This window comes from Numida meleagris, chromosome 2 (assembly GCF_002078875.1).
Source record: "Numida meleagris isolate 19003 breed g44 Domestic line chromosome 2, NumMel1.0, whole genome shotgun sequence".
NCBI classification, from domain to species: Eukaryota; Metazoa; Chordata; class Aves; order Galliformes; family Numididae; genus Numida; species Numida meleagris.
Window position 1 is genome coordinate 30,256,405 of NC_034410.1, and position 25,709 is coordinate 30,282,113.

At 36.0% G+C, this 25,709-nt stretch overlaps 1 long non-coding RNA gene across 1 annotated transcript in view; it reads left to right on the top strand.

The window, feature by feature from the left end:
* LOC110394480 overlaps positions 1-25,226 on the top strand; it is a 54,798-nt gene extending 29,572 nt beyond the window's left edge. The window contains exons 5-9 of the long non-coding RNA XR_002435650.1: positions 1,924-2,026; positions 2,571-2,684; positions 10,897-10,934; positions 11,721-11,807; positions 25,004-25,226. This is a non-coding gene — a long non-coding RNA (uncharacterized LOC110394480). The remainder of the gene's footprint in view (positions 1-1,923; positions 2,027-2,570; positions 2,685-10,896; positions 10,935-11,720; positions 11,808-25,003) is intronic.

Consider the following 25,709-nt stretch of genomic DNA (forward strand, 5'->3'; position numbering starts at 1 on the left):
CTGGTGCTGGGTGCAGGAGGGGGGAGAGGAAGCACAGTGCAGCTGTGCAGTCTGAACACCAGACTGCAAAGTGCACAGAAACAATTTCCTCATTCCAGACTCATCCAGCATTTGTTTCTAGAAAATTTAGTCCCATGTTAAAAAACCACTTTTAATATTGTTAATCCTTATGTGGTATAAGCACTGTTTCCCCAGCCACTGTTTCTGTCCCATTATCCTTTTTAAATGCAGAGAAGAGCTTGGCAGCCATTTTCAACAACTGTAGCAAATTTTCCAGATGATGTGTGTGCATTGTGTGGGACAGCCTGCTTTATTTTGCCTTATTTTCCCCTTTATCCAAAACGAAAGTCATTCTATCAGATTGATAGAAAGGTCAGACCTTTTCTGCATGGATAAGTGAGAACTCAGACAGTTGGCATCCTCTTACGCTACTGCCTCTACTATGTCCCTGCTGGGCTAAAATACCCTATCCCTCTATTAAATCCATGGATTTGGGTCACTGTTGGCTCAGGAGACCCAATTACCTGCCAAATGAGCAAGTTTCTCTTGCACTCCTTGGGGAGGAAATTTACTCCCTTCAGCAGCACATTGAGGGAAAGAATTTTCAAGCTGCAGGTAGAGTTATACTCCAGCTGCATGTGCAGAGTTCACACAAAGGTATATGTAGAGACATCAGTCCTGACTGACTTTTTTTTTGACCATGCAATCCTTAAGGGTTTTTGCAGAGGAAAACTGGTGGACATCTTTTGTCTACTATGAGTTCCTTGGCTTAACTTTGCTTTTGATACAAAGAGCCTCATTTTAGTAGCCAACAAAATCTGAGGATCTTCCATCCATTGCTGTGCAAAGACTAGGAAAAATCAGTCTAAATAAAGCTTCCAAAGCTAACAGCTTTCCTGATTAACTCATCTTATTATCCAACATGCTTCATTTTCAAGGGGAGAAAAAAATCTCAAAGATTGGACAGAGTAAAACTGAAACAAACAAAAAATCTCACTTTGAAATCCATCCCTTTGGCAGCTGTCCCTTTTTCATTTTGGCAGACAGAGGGTTGTTGGCAGGACTAGTGAGGTAAGGGTAAAAGACAAATGGTTCATCGAGAATCCTTTAACTAAGCTGATATTTCAACACAGCGTGTGCCAGCATTTTTCTTTGGCTTATGCTTTATAGAATGTACATGACAACCGCATCAGCATTGTTAATGTATTGGCATTACCTGCCTTATTATTCATTTCCCTTTGAATTAGACCCCAGACTTTCAGGAAAATATCACACAACAGAAGTCTGTTTTTATAACCTTTTTTTCTTGGGTGGAAAAATGAAATTAAACATATGGTATCACAATTTAAAAAAATATTTAAAAAAAACTTTTTGAAATTAGTATATTATGGCCAGGATGCCTTTTTTTAAACACTGATACCAATAACTCTCAAGATTGAGATGTTTCAAACAGCTCTACTGTTTCAGTGAATCAGTTCACGGGAAATAAGTATGAATAATATTATGAATTTTTAAGAAACAAAAGCAGACACAGTTTTGGAGGCTTTATATTATTATTGAGTTTTTATTATAGTTTTTGTCCTAAAAAGAACCTTCTGGTTTCAGGAACAAACATGGATAGGAAATGAAATGTCTCAAATTCTGTGAGAAAATTAACAACATGCAAGGTCTGTTTCATTTTTATTACATTTAATGGTAAAATTCATATTGACTTGAATCAACACTATGCAGTATGTACATGACAGTTCATTTAAACTAGTACATTTATATAAAAGAATAGACATACTTACATTCTGAAGAAGAAATTAAGGTCATTCATTTCTTCATTTCTTTCCTTTTTTCTTTTGTATTTTTTCTTTATTTCTTTCTTACAAACAACCCCATAAGTTATCTCTTAAAAAATTTCATTTTGTGTTCTTAAAGGTCTCACAGGTGCCACTGAACTACATCTGTGCACTTCTTTTGCAGAAGAGGTCGTATTTACAAGGAGCCATCTCGTGAGGATTTATCAATAATTAAGCGGTAGGTCTGTATCTGAAATGATGAAGAGCTTATCACCAAAGCTGATGCTCTAGAAGACCTCATCTGACATTTTAGAATTAATTTTGCTAGTGCTTAGTGGTAGAAGTTCCTTATAAATGAATATTTCTCCAATACGCAAGACTGTAAAAATCACTGTAGAGATCGTAACTGAAGGGAATGCAGTAAAGATACATTCAGTCGAGTGTACTATGTTCTGGCTGGAAAGCTTAACTAGTTCATCTCTTTTCTAACAGCCTACCTTCATTTCTCACTGTTGCTAACAAGAGATAAAAACTGTAAGAGAAAAATAAGAAACTTTACTTTCTGAAACACTGGTTATGACTTTGGGCTTTATTGCAAGAAAATTTGTTTTTTTGCAGGAAGAGATAAGAAATGAAAGTTTTGTATCCTTTTTTTATTAGGACTGTTTATAATGTTAGGATTTATTAATAGAAGGAGGCTGAAATGTGAGAGCCTAAGAAGGCAATATGGAAGAGCTCAACAAGCTATAGAAAGAATGAATAACAAACCATTTATTTTTCCTCCAGTGACAGGGCACTGCATAAAAACACCTGAGAATGGATGCAAACAATGTACTGGGGAGAGCGACAATAAAACAGGGATGACAGTATAAAGAGAGAATGATGAATGTATTAGCACAGGTAAGAGAGTTAGATAAAAGATCACAGGGAACAGTAGAAAATTCTAAGCAGATCTTGAATAGCGTAACAGGAAATAGTGCTATTGTTAAATGTGGATTCAGTAGGGAATGTGGTGACAACAGAGAGTGAGAAAATCTTTGAGTTTTTATAGAGAGATTTATATTTATGCCTCTAGATATACATTTTATAGATATTTGTCCCAAATATATATTTTGATATCCCTGTAATAAATTTATATAACTGTACAATAAACTGTATTTACTGTAGGTAACACCCTTTGCCTGCTTTACCTGTGCTACAATCTCTTTTCTTTTCAGCTAGTTCTTTCTCTGAGCAGCTCAGAACTGCTGTCAGAGTTGTTGAAACCTGCCAGAATTCTTTTTCTCTTTTCTTCCCAAACACCTCCAGAGATGGGGAATTTTCCTCCTCTATTGCATGCTGCTTTGAAGTACCTGTGATGAAATACTTTATTTAGGATGAGTTTAGATTTAAAAGTCCAATTTCACTTATCTCTTGAGGATAAGAGAGGATCAGAGGAGTTGAAATTCTTGTTACAAGAAAAGCTGGCATTAGTATAATGGGCTGATTCGGCAAAAGCTGTTTCTGAAAAAGTTGAAAGATGTTAGTCTACCAAAGAAAGTTACAAAGCAAACGTTTTTGTTGTTGCTCAAATCTAGATTTTCATTTCAAAAGATCTGTAGCAATAAATCTATTGAGGATGTATATATTTGTCTAATGGCTACTTGCCCAAGATTAGTCTCTTTAGAGACTGTTGTTTTTCAACAGTTGAAACAGCAAAGAAGATGAAAAACCAATTGACTTCAGGGGCCTTTAGATGCAAATATTTCAACATAATTCTGTTTTATTGCTTGTTAGCACTCTCATGCTTCACCTCTTATGGTTACTCAGTGAGCAGCTCTTTTTAAAACCATTCTCTTTATGTCATTATTATCCATACAGTACTATTAGAGATGTAGAGATCCCTGATTGCCTCTTTCAAAATGCATGTCATGTATTTGGAGCATTTGTTTGATGTTGAATGAAACACAGCAGCACTACCTAGAAATCTAGGAGAAGAACTGAAGAACACCAATTTCTTCTGATGCTATAAGTAGCTTTTACAGGGATTACTCAAAGAGGAATAAAAAGATTACCAGACTGAACCCCGCTGCACATACCAATACACAAACTAGGCAGATTTTTCTGTGACTGTTTTAGACTTGCTAATCCTTTTTCAGGTTTTTGTTTTATCTCTCACAAGCAGTATTATCAATAATATAAACCAAAATTTAGTTATTCAGTGGCATTCGTTAGCAGCAGTTCACTAGGCAAGTCTTGCTTGATGAGTTATCAGTGAGGAGCATTACTCAAAATGACTTGATTGAAGTAATTGGGCTGAGATAAATCAAAACTTGGCTTCATTCACCTGTAAGTCTAAACATGAGAAAAGGAGGCCTGGAAAACACCAGGATTTGTATATTAAGATACAAACAGAAGTTTCAAAGTCTAGTGAGAAAGGAATATTTTACAAAAGGAAATATTTGTCTTGGAGACTTTTTTATTAATCTGTGATATGCTCTTGTTTTGAAAGACATGTTAAACAAAGACAGTGCCAGTCTTTCAAAACTCTCACAGCTTAGTAAATTGCTCTACATAAAATATACTGTATAAAGTATAATGTATGTATAAACAGCATGACAAAGATTTTCTGAAAGGATATTCTCTGCAGTAAAAGTAAATTTAAGGCATCCCATTGATGGCAGTTATGAAGGATTTCTAAGAATATGAGTGCTTATGAGATGACAAACTTGCCATGAGTGAGAGTGAATATAAACAATGAACTTTTATGAGGTTGTAGCCATTCCAGCAAGATCCTCAAGCAGCTTGAATGGAGCTTAGCCATTTAGGTCAGCATTTAGCAAAGCTTCAGCTAAGGGAACTGCAGAAAAAAAACTCACAACAAATAGTTTCAGCAGTAGAAGTATCTGCCAGCAAGAGTTTTGAGAATTTACCATCTGCGACCTGCACCCATCACTCAGACCCAGTGTGTCACTCCATCTGTTCTTCAAGGCTCCTCACAGTTCAGGTAGAACAGCTGTGAGAAAACGAAGCAGAAAAGTTGAGAGAGCACATGCAGCTGTTGATAGCTCAAGTAAGTCAGTGGGCAAATAGCTTCCAAATATTGAATGCTACACCACTGCTTCACTAGTGTGAAGAACTCAGGTTGTTCACTTACACATCTGAAAATATCAGTTTCCTATACAACATGTCGTCACTTTACTAGGTTATTTGCTAGAAATGCATGTACAATTTCCATTAAATTATTCGGAAAATTAATCCACAAAACAAACAAACAAAAACAAACAAACAACAACAAAAACCACACACACACACACACACACACACAGAAAACCAACCCCAAAAAAACAGGTCTGTATATTTACTTTCTGTAGTGTAATCTGAATTGACTCTAGTCAGTTGGTTCTTACCATGCCAAGCACTTGCTGAAATGTGTTCATCACCAGTGTACTTCTCGACTGGAACTGTACTCTGGCAAAGTCTGCCATTGTGGATCTTGCACTTGATCAAAAATTAGGGTCACAATCACATGGTGCACATTGTTCAAAATATACCTGTGGAAATAGGAATAATCTAAGTAGTAGCTTGAACAGCAACTGAGACAGGAAAGTAGAGATGCAGTAGGAAATTCAGAAGAAACAATGGAAGAAGAAGGAACAGTTACTGGCCAAGAAGGCCACTTGGTATCCTGGGGTGCATTAAAAAGTGTGTGGCCAGTGTCCTGAAGAAGTGGATCCTCTCCCTCTACTCTGTCCTGGTGAGGCCACATCTGGAATACTGTGTCCAGTTCTAGTCTCCCCGGTTCAAAGAGGATGGAGGTCTCCTAGAAAGAGTCCAGCAGAGGGCTACAAAGATTATTAGAAGCCTGGAGCATCTCCTGTACAAGGAAAGACTGAGAGACCTGGGACTTCAACCTGGAAAAGAGAAAACTGAGAAGGGATCTCATAACAGTTTATAAATATCTGAAGTTTGGGAGTCAAGTTGATGGGAACAAATTCTTTTTGGTGGAGTCCAGCAATAGAACAAGGGGCAATGGGCAGAAACTAGAATTCAGAAAGTTCCATATTGATACAGAAAAGAAATTCTTTACCATCAGAGTGATGGAGCACTGTAACAGGCTACCCAGAGAAGTTGTGGAGTCTCCTTCTCTGAAGATGTTCAAGACCTGCCTGGATGCCTACCTGTGGGTCCTGCTGTAGGGAACCTGCTTTTGCAGGGGGTCAGATTCAGTGATGTCTAAAGGTCCCTTCCAATCCCTACAATTCTGTAATTCTATGATTCTGTGAAATGAAAAATTCTATGTCTATGAGCAACACAAAATAAGGAGATCCTATCTTTGACTGCAGGGAAGGCATACAGAAGTATGGAAAGGAGAAGGTGATAAGTTGAAGTAGTAAGTCTGACATTCTGGATAAATTTGAGATTAGACAATCAGAAATAAAATACAGGGCCAAATATAGAGCTGTGAAAGTTTGCTGACAAAAGAGTTTTGGTTTAGTAAACTTGAGAAACTGGAGAATATTTCAGAGGCACAGACAGGAAGCTGAACAGGCAAGGAAATTAATGGATTTCTGCTGCATTTTATAATGGAGTTATAGGGGAATAGAATGTTTAATCTATTCAAATATGGCTGATTTTCTTTTCTATATATCCTTTATTTTGCAGTAACTTCAATATTTTTTTCACAATTTTATGAAGTTTCAGATGTCTGTATGGTGAAAACAATCACTTTTTTTTTCTTAATAGTTGGCTTGGCTTTATCAATGGTTTTCATGAAAAACACATTTAAATGCATTCAAAGTTTGCTCTACTGTACAATTTAGATTTAATCATCTCCATACAATGGCTTTATTTAATGTTCAGCTATAAATTACTTGTTCCAGGAGCTGGAAACAAGTGTTCTGTGAAAACTAAAATATAATTACAATTACAATTTATTTGTGCTAAGATATCAACATATCAATTATGTTTTATTTTACCATTCTAGTGTTTAGAGAGATTTATTGTATTTTAATTATTCAGTACTAGTTTCTAGAATGCTGAGTTGCAGATTTTAGAGTTTATATACAATGGTTAAACGTTCTCTGTTACAGGTGTTTTAAACCAATACTTCTGTTTCAAGGTTTTTCAGTAAGAGAATGGTAATAACAAAATCATTTGGGTTGAATGGGACCTTTTGTTATCATGTAGTATTACTCTGCTATGCAGGGCTGTACCACTTTTGTACCATTACATCACATATTGCAAAACAAACTCAATATTTTAAGATAAATAGAATGGGAATAGAAACAGAATGGGAATGACCCAATATTTGAGAGTCATTAGAAATTCAGACTCTGAACATTTTTATGCTAAAATTTTCTTTGATTTTCAGAAGCGGGTGTTAATTCAAGCTTCATAAAAATCGCAAGCTGCAATTCTCTTCAGATAGTTTAAGAAGCAAAAAGTCTGAAAGTGTCATATAAATAGTGTGCATTTTTATTAAAGTTCATAAATATTCTAGCAACCATTGCACTGAACATAAATACTGAAAACAGGTATTCAACTCAGACAGTACTGAAACCTGGGGTAGGCAGTTGAAAGAAAATGCTGGCAATGAAATTATAGTCCATGACTTCAGTGACAAAATTTCCTCACAAAGAGCCTCAGGAACACCTATGGGGAAACAAACAAACAAAGAAAAAAAAGAAAAAATAACAACAAAAAAGCAAAAAAAAAAAAAAAACCCAAAATAACAATAACAAAACAAACATGAAAGTTATCAAAACACTCAATATGAGAGATATGGACCTCAGCCCTGACTGTATCCTCTATCCAGAAGAAAGTAGGATGCTCATATATTTCAGAAGATCCTGACTGAGAAGGGCAATGAGAAGTGGGAAAAGAGACACACAGGAGAGGAGAATGGAAAAAAGCTCCAGTGGCTTGTTGTCTCAGGTAGCTACACCATAGTATGCCATAGCACCTTTTTTGCAGACTTTCATAAAACACTCAGAAAATTGGATGCACTGAGGTGCAGTCACCGGAGTTCTCAAGAGAAAACTGAAGTAGAACACTGAAAGTTATGAGTTCAATCACTACTGGGTAAATTTCATAAGTCAAATGAACTACATATAGATTTTCAAACCCGGGATAAACTTTTGTTTTAAATACACTTCCAAAAGCATTATCAAACTCGTTAAAAGAAGAATACAGTGCAACAAATGACATGACATTTCAAATGGATTTGTTACTTTCACAAAGCTGTGATTTAGTCATTATGGTTAACTGGTGTCTCACCTAGGTGCTTATTGGAGGAGCAGAGGGTTTCAATACCATTTGTAAGACCATTTGGAACAACAATAACCTATGTGCACAAGTCATTTAGCATTGGCCAAGAGAGTTTCTAATGTCTTTCCTACAACTGCATAGTCTTTAGAATAATAGTGGAAAATGTTTTTGACAAGAAAACAAGCAATAAAATACCTCCCTTTCTATGTAATAAGTAAACAGAAAAGGCTCTGCAAGCACTTTACATGAGGAGGCATACGTATAGTTCTGTTTTGACTGAATACCATAGCTTTAGCCCAGTACAAAGGTAGTATGACTTGCCCTTCAATACAACAAATATTGACATCCTGATCAAAATAATTGATCTGTATTCTGCGCAGTTGTGGTAGTTAACAGAGTGTAAAGCATATGTTTCATTGATTCCTGCTGATTTCATTCTAATATGAAAGCATGACACAGGAACAATGACAATGCAGTGTATTTTTATTTTGAAGGGAACAAGCTGTCCTCTCTTGTTCCCTCTGGATGGAACAGTAACCAGTGCCTCCAAAAAGAGAGGAGAAGATGGTATCAAATGAGTTTACATGTTATATGACATTTTATTTTTTGATGTTCCTTCATAAATCATTAACCACTGTGTTTAACCTCATAACTGTTAATCTAGTCCCTGTAAAATATAACATATACCTATTCAATGAAGGAAAATGAAAATCGAATAAAACAAATATTCAAAAATTGCTTGAAATAATTATTTTCCACGTAACATATAGATTAGCCACAACTTGTGGTCATTTGTTTTATACATGAACACAGAACTTACAGAAATTATTGCAGTTCAATCCCAGATCAAATCTAATTCTTTAAAGCACTATTCATTTTTAACTCTTTAAAATAGTACTCCCTGCTTTTAATTTAATGAAATGCACGCTATCCCCTACAAGTCAAGATAAAGAAAGACGTATATTTGTCAGTGAATCTTAGAAATCTTCTAATAAGTGGATAAGAACCATTTGTAATTAACATGCTAATTGCTTATATGCAAATGGCCTGTTGTTTGAGTGGTTTGAAAAGTGCTTGAAAACTGTTTGTTTGCCTTCACTCTTAAGCCAACTAAACATTCCTACTTGCAGCCTTATTTACATTATTAATTTGCTTAGCAAATATTTTTTAATAGCTAGTGCAAATAGAAGAAGTGACAGCCTTGTTTGGAGAGCTCTCATGAAAAGTGCTATTTGCTCTTGTTCAAGCAGATGAGCAGACAATCAGACTGAAATGTGAGTTTTTCAGGCACATAATAGACCCTTGGCTTATCAAAGCCTCTTATCTGATTGGAAAAAAATCAAAGGTAAACTTCACAGCTCATGGAATTAAAAGACAAATGAGATGTCATAATTATCAAAGTGGCTAATTTAGAAAATTAAGCCATTCACATAGGTGACATAATTGCTTGTCACAATCACTCTTTTTCTCATTAGCCTTCTCTTCAGCACCTACCATACTGGGGAACATTCTTTAGTCTTGGAAAATATTGCCTATACTGTAATCCCTTAATAGCACAGCCCTTGAAATTAATACAAAAATATACTTAGCAGCTTTATTGATGCTATATATTTGCATGATTCTCTGTTTGATCATTACTTATACTGTAAAATCTGCTATTTTGAATTTTGAGTGTTTTATTGAGTCTTTTTCTTGCTTCTTTTAAAATTACACAATTTAAAATTAATCAGTTAATTATGATGGAGAACTTAATAAACTGACATGCCATATGCAATTTTTTCAACAGGATTATGCTTCCATCACACAAGGTGGCTCAAACATGTAAAGGCTATGAGCTATACGATGATTGTGGGTACAAGATTAAATTGTCCTCCTTAATTGTGAATGTACAGGAAAAATATTTTTATCCTCTCTAGAATAATGCATTTTTCTAACATTGAATATTTCATTTTATGTTTGTTTTCAGTCAATTTAAAATAAAACTCTAAATAATATTTCATAGAAGAAAGTCATTTGCAGGAAGTAGTTACACTTCCCTGACAATCATATTCTTTGTAAGTCAGCAAGTAGAGAAATTATTAAAGACAATTTCTTGGAAAGGAAATGAGTCTGGTTTGCTATGCGAGTTTCAAGGCATGACATTGTAAATGGGCAAGGTTAAACATTTTGGATTAAAAACATGACTGTGAGATTGATTAAGGTCCTACAGTCTTGTAAAGTTGGTAGAACATAGCTGACATGACTTATAGTTTGCTGAATTCAGAGAGATTACATTGATGTCATTCATTTGAAGAGATAGTTCATCCTGGATGCATATAGTGAAGCTGTCACCCGTGCATTTCACAAATATTCATGTGACTAACATGTTTTGATTAGTCTAACACTGAACCATACCATTCAATGGGTCATGCATCTGAAGCGCTGTGACATGCTAAAGTCAAAGCATGCATTTAAAAATAAGGAACAAAACCTGGAAAATAAAATAAGACCAAACACCTCAACCTAATATTTTAAAGCTCTCTATGAGCCACTTCTCTGAATAGCTTGCATGCTTAACATATGCAATACTAAAACTCGTATCTTATAACAAGCAATTAGGCTTCTGTCTATAATAAAAGAACATTCATGTCATTAGCTTAACTATAAACAATACTGACTGCTCTATATGAACAGACTCCAATACAATCCTAAATGAATGTGGTTGTGTGTAAGTAAGGTCCATCCTGCCCTTTCTTCTCAACCCATACTTGGGTAGGACTTCAACCCAGAATTCAAGAAGGGAATCTGCTTCAGCTGGCTGCTTCTCAAAAGTGAATGAAAAGCAGCAGATCCCACTTCTAAGGAAAGGATTTTCTCACTGCAGGTGCAGATGCTGCGCTTCAGCCTTCCTGCCCAGAAAGGGTAAGAGTTCCTTCAGTCTCATCTGTCGCCAAACAAGCATTGGTGCAATCTTTTTCCCCTGCTCTGTAGTGCGCTACATTCTCACTAGGGCTGTTTTCCCCCCCGGTCTTTCAGTTCATTCACAACAAAGAAGACAAGCTTTCCAAACAAACTTTTTTAGCACATTCCCCCTGTTCATATGCAAAAAGAGCTATTTACAGGTCCATACAAAAGTAGCAAAATCTACACATTAAAACATTTGGCTTAATTTCCTCTCCTCTATGGAACTCCTCTGACTTTTCCACTCTTCTTTTATCCCTGCATCCTTTTGATCCTCTGAGTTTCATCCCCCGAGCCTTCCTTTAATTTTGATCACCTGGGCTGGAGAACTAAGAGAGCACTCTTATTTTAAACAGCTCCTTTTAACAGAACTTTTCCTCCTCTCCTGCTCTGCAGTGTTGGCTGTATCTTGCTGATAAACCAGCAGTCCCAAGGGCCATTTAATACCTACTGCCACCTCTGCAGGCTCCAGGACTTGCTCAGTCTTACAGCCTTTTTTCCAAGGTGCTTAGCCCACATTAGCAAATTTTCCGCTTGTCCTCTAGCTGCCTCTGGATAAAGTATGTAATATGTGCAACAGATCCTGCCAGAAATTCTTAACATCGAAGATTATAGTTACACGAAGGGTTCATAAAGTCAGAATTCGTAAGTTATGCATAAATTTCCAGACTGTCACAGGGAAGAGCAAATACTAAGCATCTGTTATTTTTCTAGAAGGCATTTTCTTACAATAAATATTTCCCATAGCTATCTGTCTGATCTGAAGAAGGAAAGAAGGCTGAAGATTCAAGGCTGTTCTGTCACCTCATCCTTCCATCACCTGCAGTCAGTAAGGTTAGATGCCTATCTCATTTATTTCATTGTGAATTTCTAGTGTAATTCTGTTGAAGCTATTTAGCTCCCACTGGTATAACAGACGGTGGATATTGGCCTATAGTACCAGGAACTCCTTTCTTTTTCATGTAAACTTGTATTTGAAAGTATCTTTGCTGATGCTCAGTAGTGTCACTTCATTCAGTGGCAGGCACAAATGATTATGTGACTGGCACATGTGACATTCAACCCCTTTAAGAAATAGAAAAAGTCTATTTTATTTTATTTTTTTCCTTTGGCACAGTATTCAGTATTTAGAGCAAACTTTATTCTTAAACCTGAAAAGAAAACTCTGGCTTGAACATGAGCAAATGCTTTAACAAAAGAATCAGGCCAAATTAATCATTAAGGACACAAAATAGGATTGGTAACTTGTTTAGGCTTTCTTTCTTTAATGATTCAGGACCAAAAAATTACATGACAGTAAGGTACTGATTTAGATAGAAGATGGATATAACCATCATGAGAGTTCATAACCTCAAGAAAACTATTATTTTATTTAGATCACAGAATTATCACGTAAGAAAATGAAGACTAAAGTATCAAGACTGAAAATGGTGACTATAACTGCACTATTAGCACTGTTCCCAAATACACAGTGCTGTCCTCTAGAGGCCATGCTTAATACCAAATAGCTCACAGTTCATTAACTAATAGGTTAAATCAGGAATGAATCTTGTAACAGAGCTGATTCCAAGAATGAGTATGTCCATGCATACCTAAAAGATAGCCCATATGGTGATAACATCTAAACAAGAGAGCAAGCTGTCCCATGCTGGCTGTTGAGGAAAATGTACACATCTTGTGTGACTACTAGCTCCTGTTTGCAGTTCCGTGCTTTGCTCTGGATCAGTCACACTCAATTTTTCTCAATCTACATTTGAAAGAAAGCTGGCTGCAGCCAAAAGCAAATGTTTTCTGCTCTTTTTCCTCTAAACTTCCCCACTAAAGTATTTAGGATGCTTGAAAAGTGTGTCATACCCTTGACTTAGTAGCTGGCCTTTCAGAGCAGTCTCTGCTAGCTTCCCTCTGCTTGCCAGAGCTCAAGAATTGACTAGAAAATTCTGTCAGACATTCGGTCTGATTTTTGGGTGGTCCTATGAGGAGATAGGAGTTGAACTCGATAATCCTTATGGATCCTTTCCAACTTGGGACATTCTATGGTTTTCCCTTCTCTTAACATGTATTTTTTAATTACTAAGCTAAATCTGCTTTCACTTATTGTACTATATAGCTCAACTACCTTTACAAAATACATTATGTGGCTCTGGTAACCTTTGAATCACTGTGAATTATTGAACGCTGACATGGCATCAGTGTCTGGAGTCAAAGATGACTCAGCCCCACAGCAGTTGACCGTATATCAGAAATAAGATGAAACCATGGTCTGTAAAATTTTTGCATGCAATCTTACGACAGGTAACAAAACAGGAATGCAAGATGGATTTAGCTTATAATACAAGTAAAGATGGGAAATAAAGGGTCTTTGGAATCCATTTCACAGACACTGAAGGCCTATGTACAGCTCGTTAATGCTGTGTTTATTGTGACTGAAAATCTCTAAAGGACCAAGTGAAGAATATTTCTTAAAGAACTGAAACTGCAGACAGTGTTGAGAAGCTGAAATGGCACATATTTCCTAACGAAGGTCTACCAGATCATTCTGGGTGATGGACAGACCATTTCTCTGAGAGAGTCAAGATACTCAAAATACTCAGGTTTGGTAAATCAAATTGCTCTTAAAGGCTTACAGGTGCATTATGAAGCTGGAAGAAACGGAGGCAGCTTTTGAGCAGTATACAAGATACTTAATACCTTTTAGTTTTTTCCCAGCTAACACTCAATTACTCAGAACATTTTGTCCCTTCTTAGCGGTTACTTTTACTTTGCATACATTTTTAATAAACTTTGTTCTTTATCATAACATGGCTCAGGCCAGAAACAATCAAAATTCCCATGGTTAATCTAGATCTCCTATCTTTTGATATTCCTTTGTCTATCAGAAAAAAAAGTCTCAAGCATCTTTGCAGTCAGCAAGAATTTGGAAGCAGGTGTCAATTTCCGCCTCTTTAGTGGCAGAAATTATCATCTAGATGGCATATTGGCCCAGGTTAAATCAAAGTGAGAGCTGGCATTTTTCTCTTTCACTAGTCCTGCCATGAAACAAGGTGAGTCAGAGCAATTTGTATTCCAATTGCACTGATCCTAAGAGAGGCAGCTTGGCTCCACAGACAGGACTGCTTAAAGAATTGGACTCAAAAATTTATAAACAAATATTATTCATAGTCCTGTGGTTGAGGAAGGGAGGGTCATTACTGATTGAGAAATATACGAGACACATCTATGGAGACAAAGGTGTAGCTGAAATGCTGATGTAAAGTTCCTCCACTCCATGTTCCTCAAAGCCTAGAAGAGGATAGTTGGACAAATTACTTGATAAACAGTACGACTTTTAGAATGGGGCAGAAACTTGTCCTTGGCATTGCACAAACAGAGAGACATGTCTTCTGTGTAAATACTGTTCTCTGGTCTTTGTTTTGACATTTACTCCAGTTTAATCAACTAGGTTTTAAAGCACATTTGCTTTGATTAAATCTGAGATTGGTCTTGCAATAAAGACAGTCTCTCCAGTGGCTCATTTTGGAAACCCCCTGAACAGTGATCAGATATATTTATGATGCCCTTTAGCTATGTGTTTGATTTCCTTGACATAAAAAGGGGGGAGGAAAAAAAAAAAAAAAAGGAAAAGCTCCTAACTCTTTAAAGGTTTCTCTGGTTGTTATTGCTGGCCTGCAGCCACACATTCTCTTACATGGTGGATCAAAGACACCTACGCTGTGAGAATCAGTCAATACAATACAGGCACTACTTAAACATTTTGCTCAAAACATTCCTGTTTGATTTTAAAAGGGTCATGTTCTGGAGACAGTTCATCTTATTACTTAAATGAAACACAGTAATTTTATGTACTCCAGCATGTCCTTGCATTTTTTCCTAAGGAAAAAAGGAAGCTTCAACAGCATTCTAAACATGACTGAATAAAATAGTTAAGCACATTATGTTTTATTGAATGTGAGGGTGGTTGCATGAATATGGCTTAGTTTTTTAATTTTTTTCTTGCTCACTCCTGACATTATGATGTAGAAAACTGAAGACCACAAAGAGTTAAATAATAGCCCATGCCGGGTCCCTATTTAGAAGGAAAAGGTAGTTGTTTTGACGTAGGTCTCTTAGCAACTAGAAATTTAGCTCTTTGTTTATTATAAAACACTTCAGTTTTGAAGGAAAGAATTTACATTTCTCATGTTAGTTGCTCTTCTTGTCTACCTCTCCATCTGCCTTGATGGAGTCTAAAAGAAAACAAAAAAAAGTTGTTTCCAAATATGAATTACAATATTTTTGAGTGACAAGAAAATCTTAATACTTGCTCTGAAGAATTTTTTTGTTAATGGTAATTTAAAAGACCAGTGCCTTCAATGTCTAACACTTTCAAAAAAAGAAAAGCATAATTTTTGTTGCCAAAGAAATTCTGCAGTATATGTTCTGTAGTGATTTAGATTTAGTATGAGCTATTATTTTAAAGTATGTTTGGTAAAATTAATAAAAACAAAGTATTTTAGTGCATAAAATCATGCAATTAAGACAACAAACTTCTTTCTATTGAGTCTTCAGACAGGTTACAGTAGTGGCATTTTTAAACACTTTATGTCATTTTTTCTAAACTAAATGCTGTGTGTAGACTGATGAGTATTCCTGATGCAGGAAAAGCTACCTTTGTGTCCGAAACTAGCGTTTTGGTAGAAACTTACCATTTTCTTTGACATAGAAGTTCACATGTATATATTAACAAATAAGAATATGAATGTAACTTATACCTCCCTCTACTGTGGTAAGATAGCCCCATCAGCCAAAGGAAGCAAAGATAAATTTACTGTGAAAGAAGGTAACTCATGAAAAAAAAGTCACAAAAGAAGCCAAAAATACATTATTTTCATCAGTTCTTCTCTAAGGATCCAAATAAGACTGGAGATCCTTCAGTGAAGACAGAGGCAGGGAGAATGCTGCACTTCAGGGAAAAGCAGTCCTAAATGCACTGAGGAAGTGGAAAAACTGAGGAAAGGAAGAACAGTTGTTCATTACTCTGCATATGATGGGCTTATCATATGTCACTGATGATATGGAGAAGGATGGCTGAGTACCTGCTCCTTGGGCTTTAAGAAACAAACTATGAGCCAGTATTTGAGCAAAGGAATAAGATCTATTCAGCTGGTGTATATGGTGTATAATTAGTCCCATTAGTCCATTACTCTCATGTCCCTGAAGATGGAAAACAGGCACAACTACTTTTGTATATACATAAATACTCGGGTATTTTCAGTGCTGGATCTAGTGTGTATTCTTATGGTTTTTATATTTATCTGCGGTTCAGAAATAATGGACATTAAAAAGAACCAACGTGTGAACGAGTAAAGCTTTTATTATCCATTATTTGGTCTTTTTGTTAGAAAATATGATCTCCATTTTTATTAGAACAAGATAATTTCATTAATTGACAATTAAAATATTTTTAAATCTGAAAATGAATATGTAGATGTATCAACAGTCCATAAATTTTTATGTAGACTTTATAAAAAACTTATCTTTTCTAAGACTAGACTAAATTCTGAATAAGCAAAGGTATTTTCATGGACCGTATACTATTACAGACATCAACAGATGTCATAATGACAGTTGCATCTCTGTTTTTTTTTTCTCAGTACATAATTTCAGAGGTAACTGGGATGCATTTCTTGTATTTTGTCATTCATTTGCATATTTTCATGACATATCAATAAGATTTTCAGAGTTTCCATTCTTCTTACAGATAATTCTTTAGATATATCGGATGTGGGTCAAGTTCCTCAAAGGAGAAACATCATATGGTACCTTATTTTCCTAATGGCTTGCTTGAATGAGATCAGAGATATATGAGTTGGGTTTGAAAGGGGCAAGAGAGGCTACAGTTCCACCAGATAAAAATGAAAAATGGCAATGAGATTACTCTGGTGTCCCATGATTTTCTGCCCATGCTGAAAGATACTGCATTATTTGGGAGCTGTGTCCAGTTTTGAAAAGTCAGCCCTGAGGCTGTCAATATACAGATCCAGTCGTATTTCCTTTACAATTGAATCCTAACATTTCTTGTACTGTAATGATTCTACTACCTTAAGGGAAAAAACAAAATTTAGGTTTCCCAATGAATGCCTGATGAGGTGTTACACTCCCCATTCCTAAATAATTAACCCAATCAGGAAGTTTGTTTGGCACATTCTCTTCCTGGCAAATCTGAGTGCTGTAGGAAAGGAGAATGCTTTCAGTTTGGGAGAACATGTGATATAGAAGGAATTAAATATTAGCCAGAAAATGTAGATGAAGAGAAGAGTGAACTCTATTGCAACAAAAATGTCAGAGGGAGGTGACAAATGACTCCAGCCATCTGCTCCCCAGCATCAGATTTAAAGCTATTTTGGTCAGTGTTGTGGCCAGTTAACCTGCTGGCCAGGGTATTTCTAGCCAATGGCAAGTTGCCTCAGTGAGACTGGAAGGTGCCATGGGCCAGCCAAAGCAGCATGGGTCTGTCCTGAACCATTTGCATTGCATTTCAGCTTTGAGTCCTGAGTAGGCTCCCAAAAATCACATCCTATTATTAACATTACAGAAGCTACTGATTATTTAAGGGCTGCTTCACAGACCATAGTACAGAGTAGCTTTTGGTTACTGATGTTTAACAAAACCTACTCCATCCACATTTCTCATTCAGGAAAGAAAGATAAATGGTGCAATCTTATTCCAGTTGTGAACAGATCTTACTTAACTGTATCACTCCAAAATGTATATTGATGATGAAATAATGCCTTGACAATTGAAAGCAAAGAATTTTATTATTTCAGTAATTTTATCATCAGGTACGTCCACATCACTTCAATCTAATCTGCAATTAACTCATTCATATATATGTGCAATTAATTAATTCCTTTACTCAGTTCTCAGGCTCTTCATTAATAACCACGAGGAGAGCTTGATCTATGTTGCTGTTATTGAAACACAGATAAAAATGAAAACTGTTATGCTTCCCAAAGTCTGTATGACAATGACTGATAACTCACCAAGTTGCATATAGAACTGAAAATGGAGACATGCAGCTTTTACTGGGGGACTCTCATCTCTCAGGCACACTGGGAGTCCAGTATAAGCATGCAGATTTCATAGGCAGAGCTCAGTTATAAAGTCAAGATATGCTGTATGCATGACTAAACAAAACACAGTTCTACTGTCTTTCTATGTCTTGTTGTTGTAGGCTTCAATTCTCCTATGAAAGTTGTTTCTCTACTTCTTGTGAAACTGTATTTCTGAAACATTAACATTTCCAGGCATCTTCTTTGGTTTTATTGGCTTTGGTTGGCTGAAATGTACGGTTATGAAAGAAGTTCAACATTTTGCTTTAAGCACTTACTATAGCCTTCAGACTTTGCATTTCTGGTTTTAAATGAGCTATATTCTCAATTAAGCCTCTTTGTTACTTTTATTAGTGAAATGCTATTACTAGTTTTCTGATCTGTTGGATTGTTGTATTTACTTGAAGACATTTGTTGGTATCAAGTGAGTTAATTAAATTTTTAAAACACTGGTTAAAGGAACAGCATATGTGATGAGAATATGAAAACTCTTTTTCAGCCACATTGCACATCCATCTGAACTGTTAGAGATTATCTGATCCTTTTTCACATCGGACAGAGGTGATGCAAGATTTCTCCCTCAAGCAAAAGAAATATCGACCACATGGGAGAAATCATGGCCCTTGAAAGTAAACAAGCCAGGATTTTGCCCATACTGACTACGTACATCTCACTCCTAAATTACTTATCTTTGCAGGAGTATGTGGCACAAATGACTGACATATTCCAAAAGCTCTGTGAGCAGCACTCACATTGCTGAAATTTTGGTGAAATTTTTGTAACTATGTTCTTACTTGATAAAACTGATTCCCTTACACCATTCAGACAAATGCCAGGTGAACTAAAGGCAGCACAGAAAACTGTTCAGCGTTATTTACTCAAATAAAATGTTGAAGGAACAGTTTTGCACAAAAGCCATTGCTCTGGAAATCTTTTGCTATCCACTACTTGTCCCTATCTATTCTAAAGAGCTTCAGAAAAATAAATATGTTATGCGGCCAATGAGTCTCAAATGTCCATTAGGATAGTAGACAACATTAGTGAATACTTCACCCAATGAAGTAAAGTGTATTATCATTAACTCTCTGGCAAATGGTGACAAACAAGAAGTATAAATGAAAGAAATTGTCTGAACATTTTTTTTTCTTTTATCCAGAAACAGAAGTTCAATGGATGTAGAAGATTCTTTGTTTTATTATTCCTCCCAGACAAACTAAGGAATGTCTCTGACACTACATTATCATAACAATGATACACGTTTTTAAAATGGCAGTTTTTAAACCAAACTGTGAGATTAGAAATTATCTTCCCTTACAGAAGGGTAAACTGAGGCATAGAGGAATTAAATAAGGAGGTTCATTCTCATCCACAGTCAATCCAGTTCTCTCTCTGACAGAAAGATACAAACAAACCATTTTTTTCCATGTAGACATCTATTATACACAACAAAAATTTTATGGAATTTTGAAAATCTTCATAATTTCCAACAAAGAATGTGATGTTATACATACACATTTCTGCATGTGGACTGGTTGGCAATCCTGCCCAAGGCAGGTACATTGGAACTAGAGGATCTTTGAGGTTCCATTCAACCCAAGCTAATCTCACTCCATGTGATACTGGATTGGATTTCACTTCAAATTCATGAACTAGAAATTTGAAAGCCCAAAACATACTTAAAATATTACATGTAATCTAAATGACTCTTCCCAATGACCAAGAGTGACTTATCTGGGGGAATTTCTAGGATGAAGAGGAATCCCAGAATTGTAATCCTTTACCTGAACCATGAAAGCTTAACTAGTAGTATAAAGGTAAGAGTTACAGATTGGCTTTTGTTGCAATACCACTGTGCTTCTGTCTTATCTAGAGAAGAGCAGTTTGACAGCTTTGTAAAATATGATTGTTTTATATTTGTAAAGCTTGTTAATATACAAAATTAATAGGGCTAAAAATTTGAAACCTGGGACAGTTCTGCACCTTCCTATGTCTTTGTTCTTTAATGATATAAAGAAACACATTCTCTGTCTGATTAACTGGTCATTAATCATTTAGGAGTGTGAAACATTTTTACATTAGTGCCTCCCTGTTTCATTTGTGACCATAATGTTCTAAGTCTTGCCACAGCTGAAGTACTGACAATTTGTACACATCAGATTAGTAGAGATACACATGCCAAAGATGATTCTGTTGTTTATGTCGTAGAACTATCAATGAGTTATTATTACTCTTAAGAAATGGAACATAGTGTTTCTTAATCCAAGGAATAGCAGTGGCACAGATATTTGTAATACAGAAACCTATTTCTCATGAAATGAAAATAGATAATTTACAGCATTCCTAATAACACAGAAAATGCCTTGAATGTATTAAGGATTTATGGATTTGATGGTGTCAATCTATGAATAGGCATAAAAAATATAAGAACTCAAGTCAAGAACTTTACACACACATACAAGCAGAGAAAGAGAGAAAAAAATCACTGTAAGAGAGGAACCTTGCTACGTGCCCAGTTTGCACTGAATGGGATTGCATGACACAAACTTGTAAAGGCCCGCATTTGGAAAGATATTTCAGAAAATGACCAAAACATTTTTCAGTATTGATATATTAAATTGCAGTTGAAACTTAAGAAAAATTATGGAATTCAGTCATTTTAGTTTGATTTGCATTACTAAGTGACAAACTTCATCTCATCTTGCTGAAAGATTTCCTAGCATTTGAGTCTTTTGAGTGAATCAGAACAAGATTCATAATTCAGCCTAAACACCTTGAAAATTGCTGTCTATTTCTAATTAAACAGGCATATTTTACTCATTTTCTGTGTATTTTTGTTTTCTTTTTTGGGGTACATTCAAAATGCAACCTCTGAAAAGAGGAATGGAAAGGAAATTTTTAATTGAGGCCAAAACAAATGTGGACATGAGCCCTGTGAAGTGCTCCTGGAGAAACTGTGCTAGTTCTAAGTCTGATGTTGTTTCAGCATTGCCTATTGAATTTTGACATTGTTTAGTCCTACACAGAATTTCTAAGTATGTCCTTACCTGTTAGTAAAAACGTTTTCCTCCAACTACCCACAGAGGCTTTAGGTATCCCTTTATATCCTCAGTAAGTGCATTTGATTTATTTTATGAAGTCTTTTGTTCTATTGCCCCACACCTCAGAAGACAGCAGTGAAATACATTGACTGTGGATGTGTGTTGTTAGTAAAAGGTAAATGGTAAACATTAATATTGAACACATTAATATTCCTACAAACATTGAGTAGAAAAGGAAAGAGAGGAGAAATAAATTAACTGGCATCCAGATCAGCTACTTTTGATCTTGATGAGTTTATGAAATGAATTACAATTCTTCATTTGCAAGATTATTTAAGATCAATCTTTCTGGACATAATTACCATGTGATTAATATGAATAAACTAAGCAGAAGAACAGACATGATAATTTCCTTTCATTCTATTACATGGATGATCATTGTTTCAATGTCAAACAAAATTAAGCTTTGGCCTTAAAAAACTACATAGCAATCTTAGGATTCATTTAGGATGATAATTTTATGGGGTTTGTTTGGCTAGTGGTTCATTTTTAAATAATGTCATGTGCATCTTTAACATCTCGTGAAAACCTTGATGACAAATATTGACAGTAGGCTGTGCTTTAATACTGTCAGATTTTTAATTTCAGAAAGTGTAAACATTGCCAAGTTTTGAAGGTCTGAACCAAGGATACTGACATAATTTTCAAAGGCATGGGTAATACCTCAGCACCTCCCTTCAACATAAAACCCAGGGGTCTGACACAAGCAAAGCTCTATAATCCACTTCATGCATAACAATTCTGTGACAGGTCCTTCCTGATTATTTGGGAATCCACATGCTGAATTGTGTTTTGCATATGAGGTTGGGGTGATGTATTTTATTGCTGATACAGTTTTACCTGCATTCAGTTCCAGTGACATGGAAAACACTGCAGCCAATTGTCCTTATTACAGTCCCTGTGTATTTCTCCCCAGTGCACTTGCACAGGGGGAAGATGTGAGCATGGAGTGTGCTTAACTGCCAGGCTGAATGGCTCTGTAATGTAGCTTCAGCATGGCATAAATTAAGCTGTCATTTTTTTGGCAGCAAGTGCAGAGAGGCGATTTTCCTGTACTGTAACATTTGAAACAACAATTTTCTGGCTCCAGTAGTAACTGACAGTTCTGTGTGATACATGCTCGATGTTTGTGCTTCAGGGGCTGCAGCTGGAAAAAACCTTTGGGGTAAGGTATAGTCTTTATTAGCAAATCAAGCTTGCAGTCGCAGAACACTAATGTCTCCAAACTCTTCTCAGAAAGCCTGTCACTCACTCTAAAAAATTGTACTTAAAATTTACTAGATTCCATCCAGGTATTCAGCTATGTTGTTTATATGCAAAATGCTATTTTTGACTTCAGACCTATTTTCATTACGAAGATTGCTTACCCAGAGAGAGCTGGCCACTGGCATTTTACTGGCAAGGTGTTCCAAGATGATGGCTTGAAGGACAGCCAGATTTCAAAATGATCTTGAAATGCTTGGCCGGGTCCAGGCGGTGAAGAAGGAGGACGCTGATGATGAGCTAATGGTGCTGGGAAGGAGGGAAGCAGCCCTTTTCCAGCACACCACTAACATGGGCTGGGAACACACCCTGCCATGAGGCGAAAGAGAAGCCTGCCTTTGTTGTCTGTCATGAGGCAGGGGGTAGGTAAGGTCATTTCACGGAGGGGAGGGAGATAAGCAGTATAAAGAGTCATCTGCATGAGTGCAAAATGCTTGTACTAAGTATATACGAATTTTGCCATTATCTCTCATTTCAGAAGTATGGTCAATTTTGGCTTTTTTTTAAGCATCCTGTTGACCCATTCTGCTTTTCTGAAATCAGCAGAATTACATTATGTTTGCATTAGTATAATTCAAAGTAGGAATCAGCTCAATATATTACACAGTCATTTTTGTATGATTGGTAAAAAAATACTTGCAGTTCTCCTTTAGCATTCAGATATTTTGACACCTGTGTATACTTTCATTAACTCCAGTCTGAATCACTTTTGTTCCTGCTAAAAGGGATCCTGGCAGCCCCAGTTAGCAGTCTTCATTGCATGTTACCTGTCACTCATTGCAGCCATTTCAAATATTTTGGCCATAATGCTTACATTTGTAAGCCTTTCCTTCGATGCCAGTTCATGCTGCTATTGATTTTGGCAACCCTGCCCAGAGCAGGGGTGTTGGAACTAGATGATCTTTAATGTCTCTTCCAGCCCAAGTCATTCCATGATTCTACAATTTTGAGATCTGGCTCTTAACTTTAAAGCACTGTTGAATCCAGACATATAAGCTGTATGAAAATCCACTTGCTTTCATTGTTCTTCCTCATTTCTGCTTTCTTGGGTCTTGCCTGAGTTTCTCTAAACCATCTAAGTGACTTGGACTGTTGATTCCACTGAAATGAAAGCTTTCTAGTGCTTCTTTGAGGAGGTTTGGATTCAGCAGCTGTATGCATGGAACCCTTCAAAGATACTGAAAAAGGAAGAGAAAATATATCTTAAAGCATTCACCAGTGAGCTTGCTTTATGGGATCACTGCTGCCAAGAAATTGAATTCACCTCTGATTTTTAAGTGAGATCTAAAAACACCGCTGCTTTACAAAATTTGCCATTTTTCATATTCTTGTCTGGCCATCTGTTAATATTAAGACGTAGTGATATGAATTCATTCCTGATTTTCATTACAGAGGCACTCAAGCATATTGATACAATTAAGGGCTTGTCAGTGCTTCCATTACAGAGTCAGGTACAAGAAGTTTAAAATTCTCTCTATTTATTTACTTGGTTGTTCTAAAATGATAAATAAACAGAAGATTTTCTGAGCACTCAGAATAATGATGATTGTTAAACAACAAAATCATATATTTATCATATAGTCATTGGGGACAACATAGCAAAAAGTCTCTTCCTCCTGTCTTTACCCAAAACAAGACTTCATTTTAGCCTTAAAGCTTTCAGTTTCTTCTTTATCCCTCAAAAGTCTAATTTCTTTTTTTGAGATATGTTCCATATTTGATAAATGTCTGAATACACACAAAAGTAGATAAGGACTACTTCCATCTGGTGAAGATGTGCTGCTCTAATTTTCCAAAGGTTTGGTGAATCAAGATACTGTGACTACCCTGTTTGTGTTCCTCCATCTTTCCCTTATAGAAAATAGTATGCTTTGGGAGACAATCTGATTTGGAAGCTTTGGGCTTTAAATTCTGATAAACTGGGTGGTTTGCTTAAGACTTGGGAAACACACCACCACAATCATTGTGTCATTTTCTTTGCCTTAATTTCAAGAAGAAGGCGTGATAGAAAAAAAATGAACAACACATTTATGGGTAATTTTCTCCCCCTTAACAGTCGGTGTTAGATAATTGTGTTTCCAAATGTAAGGTTCTGGAATAGGTTGCATAAATTAAGAATAGTGGAATTTCGTGCTTAATCAAGTTTTAGCTTAATCATATTGACTGATAATAATTTAAATGAATGAGAGGTGCTCTTCTCTAAACACAACAAAGGAACTATCAGTTTTGTACATTGCATGCATACGCATAACCCTCCAAAAGAAAAGTATGGATGATACTAAGGGAAATAAAATGAATATGGAAAGTTTGACTCCAGTAATATAAGCTTTTTATTCCATTGCATTAACTGACACTCTACTTATATCTACCATGCAAACTAACTTTTTTTTGCCTCTGAAAAATAAAATCTGCTTGTCAGGTCTAGAATATTAGATGATGCCTATGCAGCTTTCATGCGAAACTTCAATAAAAATCTATTTAATGCACAGTCTTCTATCATTTTATAGCTCTGAATCTCAGGAATAGAATTTCCAAAAGCCCTGTTGTACATCTATTTGATTATTCCATTGTCTTTTAACAGGTCTCTCTACCACAGGAGCATGAAGTGTGCTGGTTTAAGTGGAATTGCCAAGTATCTGCTATTTTGCTTCATACGATCAGCACTGCTGGGTTTTAGTATTGCCATGCTTTGTCAGTGTTAATGTAATGGCAAATGATGAAGATGGTCTTTGGCAGGAAACATTGCTAGCCCTTAATAATAAACAATTTCTGCACCTTAAATTGCTGCTATACATGAGCAAGTTTAGTCAACCCCTGAAGAGAACCTGTACCTTCTCATTACAGGGCAGCAGTAGTGAGAAAGCAATTCACCAAGCCATAGGGTTGGCAATCACCCATATTTTCTGCTATGAGTAAATAACTCCAATTGATTTAATCATAAAAGAATAACAGGAAAACTACATTGATTTCCAAATCCCTAATGTGAACATCAGAATATATTGACTAAGTTGTATGTAAAAAGATTGTATCCATTTGTATGAACTGAAGAAATATCGATATCTGATCATTATTCTAACAACAAAAAAAAAAGACAATTTGCAGTCATCTTAAAATGGACTGAAATAGCATTATGTAGTTCTATGGTTCAATCTAGAGGGGTGAAAGTGATAATACTCCATGCTATTCATAGGCTAAAAGAAAAGGTGTTTTCTGGCAAAGACACCTCTTATTAATTTGTAGCCTCTCCTCTCCTCTCCTCTCCTCTCCTCTCCTCTCCTCTCCTCTCC